Source organism: Battus philenor, unplaced genomic scaffold, assembly GCF_028537555.1.
Source record: "Battus philenor isolate CCGP_79_NKW_IND1 unplaced genomic scaffold, ilBatPhil1.0.hap1 SCAF_24, whole genome shotgun sequence".
Taxonomy (NCBI): domain Eukaryota; kingdom Metazoa; phylum Arthropoda; class Insecta; order Lepidoptera; family Papilionidae; genus Battus; species Battus philenor.
This window is the reverse complement of record NW_027181687.1, coordinates 3,634,993-3,649,677: the sequence shown is the minus strand read 5'-3', so window position 1 is coordinate 3,649,677 and position 14,685 is coordinate 3,634,993.

Sequence of the window (14,685 nt, the reverse complement as noted above, 5' to 3'; positions counted from 1 at the left end):
TAAATGGGGAGTCTCCCGCTAACAGAGGAACTTAGGCAATTAGAGCAGAGCAAATTCGAGAGTGCTCGAAGAGGGCCAAACCACGGTTTATCTAGTTGTTATCATCGAATTTTAATGTTTAAATTACGCTATAAATTTTATTTTTATATTGAGATTTTAATATTTCCGACTTTCCCAGGAAAACATGTTTCTTATTTAAATTAAATGGGTAATTGAATATTCAGATGAGATTTAATAACGTTGTTGTAAAATAATCCTTCATCATATGTAAATAAATGATATTTATACATGTCAAGAAATTGTTATCGGTGCAAGTAAAACTTCGCATTGCTCTGACTTGAGCTTCTACTTTATGACGTTATGGGTAATCCCAGTCTCAGTGAGACTCCATTAAGGTCAGGCGCATTATAAATTCAGATCCTGTCGTAATCAATTAATGATTATATATTCATTCCTCACTTGTGATAAGAGTCGATTACCAACTTACTAATAAGTACTAAAATAATTCTGAGAATTCTACTTACCGTTTATGTATTTTTTATTTTCATATAATTATGATGCGGAGTTAATCTATAGCTCATTTGTCAGGAAAAAAACTACATCTTTAACACCTATATCCAACTAACCTGTACAAGATGATCTTTCAGAAATATGATACATTTATTTGAATTATCTATTATAATGCGACAGGCCAACATAGTCTAGTAGTACAAAGTCTGAGGAAATATGTAGTAAACAATAATAAATTTTAATATGAAGTAATTCGAATTTCAAAAGAAGGCCTTTTGTTACAATACATCAGTAAGATATTTATTGCTTCTGAAACCGCTGATACTTGTATAGGGTGTACCATACATTGAAAGCAAATGAGCTATACATTCACCAATTTAAAGTTTTTACACTAATAACCAACCACCTTGCATACTTAACTATAAAATGTGTTCATACAAAATGGACAAACTTTATATATTATTTATATGCGGTTTGTTAGCGAAAATAGGCGCTCTTATAAATTGTAATGTCTTAAAAGTTTATACATATTCTAAAAGTCTATTTAGTTGCCGTAAAATATTTTCGAGTTTTTTTTTAGCATAATAAGAAGACTTTACACAAACGAACACATTTCCGTTCTAACCAACCAAAAAAAAAATTCTTGTTTTACAAAACTGTGTAATTATTATTAATCCTTATGCTTATTTATGAATTGCAAACAATTGTTTTGATTGTTGTATTAAACGAACAACATTGATTTTAAAATCAGAGCTATTGAGAGAGCGGCAAAAAGTTTGCTACTGTTATGTGATACAATCCATGCGTAACAGTACAGTAAAGGGGTCAGCAAACCGAGCGACATGAGGTACTTTTATTTTGCATTTATCAGCGGGCTGGCAGGCGGTGCACTTTATTGCATGACTGCTGCTGCATGGTGGAAGTAGATATATTAGTTATTAATGACGTACTTTGACTAGGTTTTTGCGACTCTCTTCTAAAATGTTTGAAATAAACGAGAAATTATTTTAACACACTTGTATTAATAACGAAATATAACCTTTATTAAAAGGCGAAATCTAAACGATATCAATTATTCTCTTATTTTCCAAACAAACGGAACATTGTTTCCATTAGATGAGAATTTATATTTTTTTAGGATGAAATGTCAGTCTAAATATGTAAAATAAAGTTATTGGAGGCGTTATATCATATAAAATTGAAGTCAAAAAGTTGTTTCAAATATTCATTCATTATTCATTAATTGTTTTTGAGAAAGTCGTGTCAACCATTTTATGAAAAATAGTATGGAACGTGTTATGGAGGTCGTAGAGTCCAAACTAAAAAATAAGAATCATAATTAAAAAAAAACAACGTGAGAATTTTATCATTAAGAAGTCGAACAGATAAATTTAGTTCTGTTTTACCTAACAGTAACAAATTCGAACACAACATAATTATAATATATGTATAATTTTATTTTATTGTGTATAGATAAATAACGCTGGTGCTTTGAGACTCTTACAACATGAGAACTGTCCACGTCAATGTAAAAACACGGATTTTAAAAAATTGGATGCCACGCACATTGCAAAATACTAATAACTATAAAAAAGACGAACGAAAGCCAAGGGTAGATTCGTTTTCATGTTACGGCGTGACCAGAAGAAATTATTTGACTTGATCTTAAAGATGCTTTAACTAATGATTAGATCCACTCGTTATTCTCACTGGTGGGCAACTTAGATTAGTTTAGCTGAATTTGCTTACCTTGGGATTTTAGGACCACTCAGTCATATATTTAAAGAGATTATATAAAGACAAAAGGAAATAAACAGGTTGTAAAAGCTATAGCAATAATAAAAGTTCTTTCCAATCATCCTGTATAAAGTGATCATTCTGAATAAGTCACGTTAATTATTTTTTATTCATTGTAATGCAACAGACCTTTAACTCTTGTACTGCCAAAGCCAGTGAAAGCTAATGAGCATTCACCCCTTCGCAGCTAATAAGTCTATTTCCAATTATTCTGTATATGTAATACATTTAAGAAAATCTTAATAATCGACGTGCATCCTACTACTGACTTAACGGAAATAATGCGTATTGTTATATTGACACAAAGAAAACCTCTACATTCGTTGATGCCAAGTACGTACAATGGCGCATCGCATTGAATGAAATAATTTTTCTTTTGTGTGGTTGATTTGTCATAGATAGAGGTACGGAAATTTCGCAAAAAAAATCAATTTTAATTAATTAAAAGATAAAATTGTAGAAATTTCAACATTTGACTCCTTAAGCGTCGTTCTTCGGTCCGTTACGAGGTCATTGTATATGCTGAAGAAGCGTTCAGCGTCCACGCTGTTGGTTGGACTCCAAATACTCTGTAATGCTGCTTCAGCAAAGGACGGAAAGTTGCATTTGACAACCAACAATATGTCCCTTATGTTTTCATTTATATTAACAGACCGAAGAATTAACCTATGAAAGTGCGCATACCCATCAATTAGCTCCTTTTAAGGAAATCCTTGGAAAAAAGGAATTTTCGAAAAGCTTGGCAAAACTTGCAGCCGCAGATGGTGAAAACAATTGGCCAATGTGAAAGATAGCCTCGTTCGTCTTATTTAATTTCATGTGAAGAGAAAGCTTACTAAAACTTTTGTCGCTTGCTGATTTCAACATAATTTTCATTGTCTAATCAATTCCTTCATAGTCCTTAAGACATAGTGACGTCTTTTCATCAAAATAACTTTGATGTTGCCGTTCAACAGATGATTTAAAAAAATCAAATCTTTCTTAGAGCGTCCCATTTTAAGAGCACAAAAAAAATTTGTAAAACACGTGCGTGCCTAAAGCGTTACAAATGAACACTGCTCGAGTGCTCGCATGCAACGTCCCCGACTCAAGCGATAGGCAACGAACAAGAGAGACTCGAAAGCTTTCGTTCTGTCGAGTCAGTTCGTGTCCAAAAAGTGCATCGACCGTTTCGTCCAAAACGAACTTCACTCAAGTTCAATTGACGCGAGTCGCGACTCTGGCGATACGATAATAATTTAATAATCCATCATACGAACACTACCATACATTTCGCATTTATTCGCATTTATGTGTAATTTTCGCATTTATTCGCATCTATTTCGTAAATACGAAATTTCCGTACCCCTAGTCATAGATTGTTTTAATTTTATCTAAATATTAAAACAATCTATGTATATTAAAATTACTCTTATTTCCTTATTCTCTTCTTATTTCCTTTCACACCATATCTTGAGAACGATTCTGATTTCTACGTTATTCACCTTGTAATTTCTAATGGTTTTTATGGAAAGAAAAAAATAGAAAAGCGCGAAAACTTAAAAAATTTCTAAAAATATAATGACCATTAAAATTGCAAAATTCGCGCATTTGACAGTTCGTTTTGAACTTCGAGCGTTTGATAGTTTGCATTGAGTTTCGCGCGTTTAACGATTTATGCGCCTCAGTTTTATGCTGTCATTTAACAGTCAGCCAGTATTTATAGATCACAAAAATTATTTATTTAACGAAATATGATACATTTTTTAAAAAAAAAAAGTGTTAGAGTTCTTCTTAGAAAAGGATTTAGATTTATTTTTGGTTCTTGTCATATCCTGCATTTATCGAATTCATTCAAAGATCTCCTTTAAAATAATATAGAAAAAGTAATAAACGTATGGAAAGAAATTTGAAAATTAAAATTTTTTTGTCACATTTGCAACTGTTATTTGTGTCTTATAAATGGTGCTAATTGCATTGCAATAAAGCTAAGTGCACTCAATAAAGTTAATAAGAGCAGTTTAACGGCCAAATTTCGAAAGACCATTAAATTATTATTTACGATTAATCTCTTTTTAATAACTGTTTTTAGTTATTTGGGTTGCTTTAACTGTTTAACATGACTTGGATTGCTAGAACGCCTGAACAAAACGTTGACTTTGATTTTTTTTTATCGTTCATAAGCGAAGCATTTGAGCACTGTCTAACCTGATGTTAAGTGATGCCGTTAGCCTAGTGTTATACATTTTTTAAGGCTCTGCAGAAGTTTCTAGGGAAAGAATGTTTAAACATTATCCATAAATCGTTTACTCGTTTTTATATTATCATCATTATTATGTCAGCTGAAGAACGCCCACTAACGTAAGGTGTGCCTCATATCACCTATAGGTTTACCCCTCAAAGATGATCACGATGACCGACACAGTAACCCATAATATTACAATAGGGGAATTATAAAAACTTGGCTATAATTAATGTAATATAGTTTCTTTCTCTTGTTTTAGCTGATAGACGCCCACTGCAAGGTATAGGCCTCCTCCAAAGATATACATAAAGGATATACCATAATCCCTACGCTTAGTAGGCAGGCGATTGTAGTGTGGTATTGTTGTAAGCAGAGACCGATGCTGCCCATCTTCCAAACTTGTGATCAGCGACAATCCTATATAATGAATGCACAAATTGTTAATTATATAAGATCCCGGGAATCAAACCGCCATCTACGATCACAAGTCTCAGTCCTTTACTGTTGAGCTAGTACTGCTTCTAACATACTTTATCTTTGTCTTATTCTGTTATTATTTAGAGGAAAAATGTAAAGAAACTACTGAAATGCAAAAATGAACAAAAATTAATATAAACATTAAACAAATATAGAAACTTAAAAAGCGGTATTATGTAGGAGAAGAAGTAAAATAAAATATGGAAAGGATATATATAAATGGTATAACGAATAAAAGAAAGATATGTGGAAGATATTGAGCAAGACAAAAGGTGAGAATGAAAATATAACTATTGAATGAAAATTTATTGAGAAAAATGATGTCCCTGTGTATCCAAAGACAGTGAATGTACGAGAAGTCGTTAAATAGTATTTTTTGGTTTATTCTTTTATTAATATTTAGATAAAGGCTAGTATAATTATGACAAGGAATGTATACGGTTATAATAGGCAAAGGTTATTGGAATCGAATGTGAAAATATATAACGTTTGGCTGTTGGCGTGCCTATTTAGAGTTCATACATAAACCTGATCATATTTAGCATAATGTCACGGGATTATAGCTTTGAATAATTTTTCTGAAACTGGACTTAAAAGTTTCTTAGTAATATTTTTTAATCAGAAATTTCTTAATCAAAGTCGAGTGGAAATTCAATGTGTCAACATTGTATTTATTTTCTGAATCACTATTTATTGAGCCTATCTTAACCGATTGCTTTGATAACAATTTTGCAATACTTTATACAGCAGGCAAGTTGTGTTGAAAAAAAAACATTAGTGTGTTACATTTTTTTATATTCACAGATAATACAGAATGATTTATTACAGGTGTAAAAGGTCTAAAGATTTGAAAGTTTAAATTATTTGCCAGCGAAAAGCTTCGAGTTGCTTTTTACAACATTTTGTGATAACTCTATAAAAAGCGATCACTCTGAAATATGTTATATTCATTTCTTTTTTATTGGAATGAGACAAGCCAATAACTCAGGGTAGAACAGACTGCAGGAACGAATAGTAAAAATTATTAATTAATAAGTGGATATCTGAGCTTTGTTAGTGTTAATTATTATTTCTAAAACAATTGATTTTTGAATAGGGCGAATCATATATTAATAGACAGCAAATGAGCTTTTAACTCTTCTTTATTTAACTTTTTATAGCTTTTACACCAACCGTTCTGTATTTAAGCAATCGAATCTTTTGTTCCAAATTTAAAAACGTACCGTAATAAACGGTTTTGTCATTGGACTAAATGCGTCGTATTAATGTAGAAGCTCCAAAAACGATATAAGTTTGTTTTATTTGGTCATTCTGGCTTTAGAGATGGTGAGTCATGTGACGTCAACGTGACCGTGAGAAGGCAATATAAGACCGTACGCTTCATAGCTTGTATAATATTATTTCTGTTTTGTAAATTAATCGACTTCTTTGCGACGGGAAGTATAAACAAAACGTAAAACTATCAAAATGTTAAAATAGCATATTTAGCTTCGCTATATCGCTATTTTTAATATTTAATAAATACATTTTTTTAAATAGAAATACTATTTACTCAATTTAACTGCAAATAACTTTGGCGGTAAAAAGGATTCACCTATAGATTTTCAATAGGACCGGGTAAAACCTGTCTGCATCTAGCGTCTTACAATGACCTTGACAAGGTTGTCTGTTCATCTATCTAAAACGTACAACGCTGCGCCTTTTAGTCCGTGGTCTTAATTTCAGAAACTTAAGTCTTCAGTAACCATCTGTCCTCCCGCTTCATGGCCTGTCTACTGCTAGTTCTTCAAACTTGCCACCTGATTCGATCTAATAGGGGAATCCCGGGCATAGCCATGGCAAGCTGAGCCAAAGAGGTCTGTAATCACCACGTTTCATTGTCATAAGTCATCACTAGCAACAATGACGTTCTACGGCTGAAATAACGTTGATGATGAAGGGGCATAACATAAAATATTAATCTTTGCCTTTTTCTAAAAAGACGATAAGGTTATTGCGGTCAATATGACCACAAGACGCAATTGTTTTATTAATTATCGATGTCGATTATCCGGTTATAAGATTTTGGGAGTTAATATTATACAATTTATGTAAAAAATAAACCTTTGATTGACGAATGCATTATAATTCAACCCGACTGCCTTGAGGTCTTATGACTTTTAACCTTTCCGGCAGAACCGCGCATATTTTTAGATTAAATGATGTACATGTTATGTTGTAGTCACATACGAGATCTGATCAAAAATTATCACGTATTTTGAATTACCACGGGCTACTCATGTCTCTCTTTTATGCCAGCAAGTTCAGCTATTGTCAATGTTTGGTAATTTTTTGTTAATATTAATTGCTATAAAAGTCCTACAATATCTGAAGAGGAAGATTTTTGACCAGTGTGTGTTGTGTGATGATGTACGGATCAAAGATGTCATTTGCGATGGGCGTTATGAGAGGGTTTCAAATCACGCACAGAACAATGGAGAGATTGAATTCTAAGTGGGGAGATACGTAGAAGTACCAAAGTCAACGCCGCAGTTTAAAGAATTCCTCGTCAGAAATGGTAGTGGTCGTGGCATATCGCTCGTGCAATCGTCGGTTATTGTGGCCGAAATGTCCTTTAGTTCATCTTCATTCTCTACTACCATTCTTCACATACTCTAACGTCCCTATCTTTCTTTCCACAATTGATTCTATCTTTCTCTTTCGTTCTAATTCTCATTCGTACATCGCCTTCTTATTTTTCTATTTTACAATTTTGTTTACATTATTTCACGTTTTTTTTTACAGTTTTATGCTTACTCTATTACACTGTTTTACTTGTTTATTTTTGTAACATGTTTAACTATTACTTTACAAAAACTGAGAAACGATTTGACTTTTGGCATCTTCTAACATAGAGGCGATGTTTCCCTCATTTATTTTTACGTCCAACCGGCTTTCGGAGTTGACCCGGGGTCCTCCGAATGCGGGACAGTCGGCTACCAGGTGGACCACAGTCTGGTCCACGTCCGGTTCACAGAAGCACGAGGGGTCCTCCTTGAGCTTAGACCGGTGAAGGTACTCGGAGAACCATGTCCTTTAGTTGCGACGCCCATAGATGCGGCTTAATTAAGTCATCCAATAGAAGGACCGACTACATAGTATGGTTGAGAATCCCGGTGATATTGCAATTTGGGGGAGAGGGGGGGGGGGCGTATGCCTTGCAGTGAACATCTATCGCTTTGACAGTATTGTTAAAGCTATAAGTCCTAGTAACTTCTAAGTCTAGGTTCTAAGACTACACTTATTAAACCTGAAGAATTATACAAATTGTAGTTAGTCATCATGATGTGTAACATTGTGATTCATTATCTTACCGATCCTTCTTCCGGCTATTTATTGGATTGTAAAAGTAAAATGTACAATTACAATTTCACAATATTATTCATTGGAATTTTAACTACGTAGAATTTCCCTGCGATAATGTTATCGATTGTTCCCACATGCAGACTGTTTGTTTTTTCAAAACCTAGACAATAATACTCAACATATATTAGCAAATTATCTTCATCATCAATTTAGTTGTAAAATTTCTACTTTTGATATAGGCCTCCCCTATACATTTACAATTAGGTCGATCGGAAGCGACCTGCAGCCAGCTTCTTTCAACAAATTAAACTTTGGTTGTCAGTTCTTATGGCTGGAATTCTTACGCTGCGTTTGCTGTTCCGTGAACTTCACTCCAGAACCTTAAGGCTTCAGCGGCCATCACTTCTGCGTAATATATTGTCACTACAACTAGACATCCTGTGTACCAATCATGGCGGCTACTTTCGTTAGTACGATCTGGTATGCAGATCTCTTAAATCCTAACTTCATTTCGCAAATATTTCCTGAGTAAACCCATCTTCACAGTCCGTTGAGCAACGGTGAGCTGGCCAAAAAGACCTGAATCTGAGTCCGGATTACTTCAACTGGTGATTCTAAACACGGCTATCTAATTATGATTATGATCTAATTGGCCAGGGACTTGGCTAGCTTGCCAATGAGACCTGAAGTGAGGGATCACGTTTCAGTACTGTAAGTCATTACTGGTAATACACATTGGTCATGGACCTTCTTATTGAAGCATTAAGTAATCTAGGACAAGATGATGTTTCTTAGAACGGCGATTTATATTCCTAACATTGGATTCTTTGCGAGAAGTTTTTCTAATAAAGCTGCTTTTATTTTGGTTGTGCGAAATATATCTGTAATGTTTTGTCCGTTCGCAAAAACACTCAAAGTCATTTGAAAAAAAAATAATAGTCATGGACAGGGTATTAATACAACTGTGGAGATTGTGGAGTGCTCCAATTAATATTAATAATCTTTGCAGAACGCAATTAATTCGACCGATACTTATTAAGTCGTTGTCGCACTGACGTTCTTATGTCATTCGTAGTACTCATAAATTTAGATGACATATGTGGGGTTGCCCACACAAGGAATAGAAATAAGTTGATAACATATAATTTTCGTCTTCAAAAATTAAATAAAGCTGTGAAGCTTGGACGCTAACTTTGAAAGAAGAACAAAAACTGCTAGTGACGGAACGCAAAATCATGCGGAAGATCTTGGGACCAGCGAGAAATCAAGACGGATCTTGGAGGCTCCGAAAGAATGCCAAAATTGAGACTTTAGTAGCACAGCCAAATATCATTGGCGAATGTAAAGCTCAACGAATCCGCTGGCTTGGTCACTTGGAGCGAATGGGATCGGATTGGAGCGTGAAGGTAGCGTACCTGGAAAAACCGAGGGGTCGAAGACCAGTGGGTAGACCCAGGTATCGCTGGATCGATCGCGTTGACGCAGACTTGCGCGAATTGAATATCAACCAATGGCAGACGATGGCGCAAGATAGAGGAAAGTGGAAGTCTCTCGCTTCGAAGGCCAAGACCCACTTTGGGTCACTGAGCCAGCGGAGTAAGTAAGTAAAAATTAAATAAAATAACATTACAATTATTAATATGTTTGTAATGTTAGATGAGCGGCTAGACGCGATGTGATTAGACCTCCATTTGGTGAACCGATGACATGGTTAAGATCTCAAGAAGTCGCTGGATGCTGGCAGCGCATTATCAGTCATGTCTATGCCTTGCAGTGGGCAACTAACGGCTGATATGATAATGATGAATGTTAGTTAGAAGACTGCTTAAAACTTCACCCTGTGTAGCAGTCTTTGCAGGATTCGATGGTGTCTTTGTCAATATTTATTCACTTAATTTTAGGGAATTATAGAGAGAAGTAAAGAAGGTTCTCAATTTTTTTAGGAGTGGTCTTTTACTGCTACCCAAGTGGCACTTGATTTTCCTAGTGTCAGGGCGAAGATAGCACCTATCTTGATGCCTATTTTGAAGCTCCCAGAGGATCCTCGGTTTGGGCCAGGTATTTCTATTTCATAATGACGGGAGGTCGCCGAGATTTTAGATCATTACGTAGTAATCTCCATGGAGTGACTAGGCTCAGAGGGTTATAGGCTTAGGCAGTCACTCGTCGTTTAATTTTTAGTGTTAAGATTAAATAAACATATTTTGTATTTAATTAAATTTCTTTTATTTAGCCACTTCCGCACATGCAGAGGTAGTCGTGCAATAAAATGCACCGCCCGCCAGCCCGCTGATAAATGCGTGTGCGGCAAACAACAAGAGTCTCAGTTGATTCTGTGTTTGGCACTAATCGGTGTAACATAACTCTTGAAGATGTCCTGTGGAGGGGTGAAACACGTGTTGAGTAGTTTGGCGGTGGCGGTTGTGTTATTCGCATTGTTTGCCGCATACGCATTTATCAGTAGGCTGGCGGGCGATGCATTTTATTGCACGACTACCACTGCATGTACGGAAGTGGCTAAATATTGGTCCTTTTCTTACTTAGGATGAACTTCCATGAGGTAACGCCTGATTCCATTAAATATTTAAAATTTCTTTTATACCATATCGTTTGAATGAGTATTTAATTATGAAATCTAATTTTTTAAACGCACAGTCTTGTGTTACTCGTGGTTGCTAAACAATATATGCTATGTGAAAAAATATAACGTTATGATATTAATTTTTTTTTAAATTCGGAAAAGATTTCTAATGTGTATACGTTTATCTGGCCATAGTTAACTCTATTATAATTATGTGTCCTATTAATTTCTTTCGTAAAGTCATCTTGATCATCATATTTTAATATCTTATAGGCATATCAAAAACTTTACCCCAAATATATACGACAATAATATACGAAAAACCAGAAGAGAATAACTTACAGTTGATGTAATAAGTTTGCTTACATTAATAATAGATGTACACTACATTATTAAAATTTTTGGTACAACAAAATCAATATCAAGTCATAATAGAAAAATGTTTAATGGGTTTACAACGTAAATATTATTCTAGCAACCACGTTATTCGAATTTGTACACGTTATATTGTACCGTTTTCCATTACAAAACGATTATTTTCGCATTATCGTATTATTATTGTTCTATTTTTGAATCGGCCGTTTCTCAGTTTTGTTTTTTTTTGTGTGTCACATTTAACAGATAATATTTATTTATAAATATGTCTTAAGTTCCTAAATTTTTGAAAATTTTTAAAGGTTTATAATTCTTTGTTTGAATTTTATTAATACATAGTTTTTGGTTCTGTACAAGTGATATATATTTTGATTGTAATTACGATTGTGACTGACTTAGGCGTTTTTAAAAAATATGTAAGAATTGAAGTTTTATAATAAGAATTAACGGCAAGCGCAGCGTAGTATGTCCACCCACAAGGTAAATAGACGACCTTCTAAAAGTCATCAGAAGATGTAACTTCCTGTTACGACTACCTTCCGCAATGGAAGCCCCGAAACCACATTCGATGAGTCGATGTGAAGTCTAGTGTTGCATCAAATCTGACACAACTCATTATTTATTTTCTTTTTATTATACACCAAGTAATAATAAAAATACACCAAAAAGGAAATGCACGAAAACAAATTATACATATTACAATTATGCTTTTAGATGGAGATGAGAGACATGAAAGAAGTGGCAGCTTAGGGTATATAAATTTAAAAAATATATATATTTCATAGAATAATACACTTAGTACATATACATACAAATGAAATTAACATACAAAGATATATATAATAGGTTGTCAAATATCTCCCTTCCGCCTTTTTGTCTTTTGGATTTCGCGGCTATGTACAAAGCGCTATAGAGCTTGTATCTGGCAATACTATACATAATTTGAAAGGTCTTGACATAACCTACAAAACGACGCTTTGCATGATTAGTTTGGATATTGCGTTCAACAGTATAGACGTGTAAACATGGAGTTCAGTAACGCCGAAATTCGCGCTATTTTAAAGTTTTCCTTCGTTAAAGGCAAATCCGCTAGAGAAACGTTCCGTGAGATTAATGGTGTTTTGGGGGATGGTACTCTATCACTTCGAACCGCGGAGGAATGGTTTCGACGATTCAGAGCCGGCGAAAACGACACCATGGATAAGCCAGCCGGCGGAAAACCTGTGACGACAAATACCGATCAAATCATGGACTACATCGAGTTAGACCGGCATGTGGCATCTCGTGACATCGCCCAGGAGATGGGAGTTAGTCACCAAACCATTTTAAACCATCTGCAGAAGACTGGATACAAAAAAAAGCTTGATGTTTGGGTGCCGCATGATTTGACGCAAAAAACCTTCTGGACCGAATCAACGCCTGCGATATGCTGTTAAAACGGAACGAACTCGACCCATTCTTGAAGCGGATGGTGACTGGCGACGAAAAATGGATCACATACGACAATATCAAGCGAAAACGGTCGTGGTCGAAGGCCGCTGAATCGTCCCAAACAGTGGCCAAGCCGGGATTGACGGCCAGGAAGGTTTTGCTGTGTGTTTGGTGGGAATGGAAGGGAATCATCCACTATGAGCTGCTCCCATATGGCCAGACGCTTAATTCTACCATCTACTGCGAACAACTGGACCGCTTGAAGCAGGCGATCGACCAGAAGCGTCCAGAATTGGCCAACAGGAAGGGTGTAGTGTTCCACCAGGACAACGCCAGACCACACACCTCGTTGATGACTCGTCAGAAGCTACGGGAGCTCGGATGGGAGGTTTTATCACATCCACCATATAGCCCGGACATAGCGCCAAGTGATTCCACCTGTTCCTGTCCATGGCGAACGCCCTTGGTGGTGTAAAGTTGAACTCAAAAGAGGTTTGTGAAAAGTGGCTGTCCGAGTTCTTCGCAAATAAGCTTCTACGATGGAGGTGTTATGAAGTTGCCGTCTAGATGGAAACAGATTATCGAACAAAACGGCGCATATTTGAACTAAATCCGATCACTGTAACACTTTTTATAAAGCATTGAATAAAGAGCAAAAAAGCGGAAGGGAGATATTTGACAACCTGTTATATACTTATTCGTATTTATTTAAAACATTTTTCAGGTGAAATATATATATATATATATATATATATATAGCTGTGAAAAATATTCTTATATTAGACTAGCGTAACTATATCTTGAGAGATCAGAAAGCTCACAATTTAAACTTCTTTGTGACTTCCAACTTCATTATTTACTTTTTAATAGACAGATATTCTAGTATGTTACTAATAATAGCTAGTCAATATCCTATTACAGAGGCCAAGGATGACCTCTTTTAGCGTGCTTTTAAAAACTGACAGCAATTTAGCTTGCTTTATTGCTACTGGTAATACATTCTATCACCTTACAGCAACAACTGTGAAAGATTTCTCTATAAATATAGTAATAATGAACAGGCATTGACAATATCAAGTTCGCCGATGATCTAAGCAACTTATCATATAAGTCATGTTAAAAAAAGTCTAGATTTAATGTAAGAGAACGGGAAATAAAGTTCCTTGCGAGTAGTAAAATAATATCTGTCTATGATTTATAACTGTCAGAATATGTATAATAGTAACCATTTCATTTATTATACATTTTTACGATATAGAGTTTTTTCTGTAGAAGAGAACCATATGTAAATTTTTAAATACTTTGGATTGCATGTCTTAGCCAAAGTAATTGAAATATTTATTGATTGAAATAAGAACACGATCAGGGATTTCCCCGGAATGCAAGTATTAATAGGTTTAACTGACGTACAATAATCTGTATCACTTTTAATATAATACGATTATCATTAGGCTAGTAATATCACTAGCTTAGATGTTCTCTCAATCGATATGAAACATTTAACCTACTAGGTGACCGACGACAGGATAGCAGCAAAGAGAATGCAAACAGCACTGAGAGGCTTTTGAAACTAGTGAAATAGTTAATGGAATCAGGCGTTACCTCGCGGAAGTCTATCCTAAGTAAGAAAAGGACCAATATTTAGCCACTTCCGCACATGCAGTGGTAGTCGTGCAATAAAATGCACCGCCCGCCAGCCCGCTGATAAATGCGTATGAGGCAAACAATGCGAATCACACAACCGCCACCGCCAAATCACACAACACGCGTTTCACCCCTCCACGGGGAATCTTCAGGAATTATGTTACACCGATTAGTGCCAAACACAGAGACTCTGTGTTTGGCACTAATCGGTGTATCTACTGCTTGCATGTGCGGAAGTGGCTAAATATTGGTCCTTTTCTTAACTAGTGAAATAGAATATGTACCTGCACAAGCCGAGGTT